We start from the raw sequence: 2500 nt of genomic DNA, 5'->3' as shown, positions 1-2500 counted from the left end.
CCCGATTCCAACCAGCCAAACATGTTCTGGCACCACCCGCCTTCAAAACATAGGGCTGGCCCAAGGCTGGCGAGGCATCACCACAACGTCACACACTCAACGAGGTTCATGCCGCACGCCCGAAGGCACCCGGCTCCACCCCACCTTGCATGTTTCATCATCGTACCAACCATCAACCATCCTCAAGCCAGCCCAAGTTAGAAGGCAACATCGCAACATTTCATTCTCAACAAGGCTCATGTCACATGCCCAAAGGCGCACCCGACACTGCCTGACCGTGCAAGTTTCGCCACCGCACCGCCGCCGTCAACCGCCCTCGTCCGCCGACCACCACTCCCACGCCCCAAGCATATGCCCATGTGCGGCGCATAGTGCTTGGGGCGTGTGGGTGGTGGAAGATATAGGGGTACCCCCGTGCCCAGCCCATGCAGACTAGTCACCCCCCTATATAGTACATTTTGAGGCATTTTTGGTCTGCCAGGCCTAGATACGATTTTTCTGAGCCGTCATACGGTCAAATATCTCAAGTTTTAGAGTGTTTTTTTCCATGAACTCGATTGATTCATGGATTGGACATTGTAATGGATCTAGAAATCAAGTTTCATAATTTTTCAACCAACCAATTTTTTTTAATGAATTTTTAAAAATTAAATAATAAGAAATTAAAAAAAATAGCTAGATTTGTCAAAAAAATCTGAATTTTTTTGGGAATCATTCTTTCATGTTTCTTAGCTCCCAGAAAAAAAATTACAACAAACCGACCACTCCACAAGTACTTTCACAATTAATGGGTGATGGATGGGGCGCGGGCGTGCACGCAGCAGCACGCGGGGCGGGGCGGGGCGCGCGCGCGCAGAAGAACGCGGGCGGGGCGGGGCGCGCGCGCGCGCGGGAGACGCTGGCGGGGCGGGGCGCGCGCGCGCAGAAGCACGCGGGCGGGGCGGGACGGGGCGCGCGCGCGCGGGAGAACGAGGGCTGGGCGGGGCGGGGCGCGCGCGCGCAGAAGCACGCGGGCGGGGGGGGACGGGGCGCGCGCGCGCGGGAGAACGAGGGCTGGGCGGGGCGGGGCGCGCGCGCGCAGAAGCACGCGGGCGGGGCGGGACGGGGCGCGCGCGCGCGGGAGAACGAGGGCTGGGCGGGGCGGGGCGCGCGCGCGCAGAAGCACGCGGGCGGGGCGGGACGGGGCGCGCGCGCGGGAGAACGAGGGCTGTGCGGGGCGTGGGGCGCGCACGCGCGCGCGCGCTGGCGGGGCAGGGCGGGGGTGGGGCAGGGCGGGGCGCACGCGGGTGGGGCATGGCGGGGCGGGCGAGCGCGAGGGAACGTTCCGACACTGCCCCACCGTGCGCGTTCCGCCACCGCACCACCGTCGTCAAACGCCCTCGACCTCCGACCACCACCCGTACGGCCCAAGCATATGCCCATGTGCGGCGCATAGTGCTTGGGGCGTGGGGGTGGCGGAAGATATAGGGGGTACCCCCGTGCCCAGCCCATGCAGACTAGTCACCCCCCTATATAGTACATTTTGAGGCATTTTTGGTCTGCCAGGCCTAGATACGATTTTTCTGAACGGTCATACGGTCAAATATCTCAAGTTTTATAATATTTTTTTCCATGAACTCGATTGATTCATGGATTGGACATTGTAATGGATCTAGAAATCAAGTTTCATAGTTTTTCAACCAACCAATTTTTTTTTAATGAATTTTTAAATATTAAATAATAAGAAATTAGAAAAAATAGTTAGAGTTGTAAAAAAAATCTGAAATTTTGTGGGAATCATTCTTTCTTTCATGTTGCTTAGCTCCCAGAAAAAAAATTACAACAAACCAACCACTCCACATGTACTTTCACAATTAATGGATGATGATTGTAAAAACAAGGTCCTGGTGGGTGTCTTAGTGTAATGTACTTGCTCTAGTATCAAAACTCTTCATTTTATTGTTTTAGACAACCAAAAGAAAAAAAAAATAGTTAAATTTTTACGGGTGTCACTCTTTTCTTAGTTCCCCCAAAAAAAAAAAAAGTCACAACAATACAAGCATTAAAAATGAACATTCACTTTTCACGGGTATTGGGTTTGATGATATTTTTATAGTCCAAGGTTTTATACACGTTCTTACTTTCCACGGATGTTAGGTGTGATGAATTGTTGTAGGGGCTAACCTTCAAGGCTTTATACGTGTACTCACGCTTCATAGGTATTGGGTGTGATGTTTTCTTTATGGAGGTAACATCCAACACTTTTGATATGCTGTTGGTAGAACATTTATCACACATAGCATAGGATGGGGCTTGGCGTGCGCGAGGTGAGTGGGGGCGCGGGGGTGTGCAGGGAGAGCGCGCGGGGGCGTGCGGGGGGTGTGCGGGGGGAGTGCGCGGGGGTGTGTGGGGGGAGCGCGCGCGGGGGGCGTGTAGGGTGTGCGAGGGTGGGCGGGGGGTGTGCGGGGGGAGTGCGCGGGGGGCGTGCAGGGTGTGCGAGGGTGGGCGGGTGGAGTGCGCG

The sequence above is a fragment of the Cucurbita pepo genome, unplaced genomic scaffold (genome assembly GCF_057944985.1).
Source record: "Cucurbita pepo subsp. pepo isolate OVF unplaced genomic scaffold, ASM5794498v1 scafford_142, whole genome shotgun sequence".
Lineage (NCBI taxonomy): Eukaryota > Viridiplantae > Streptophyta > Magnoliopsida > Cucurbitales > Cucurbitaceae > Cucurbita > Cucurbita pepo.
This window is presented reverse-complemented; position numbering follows the sequence as displayed.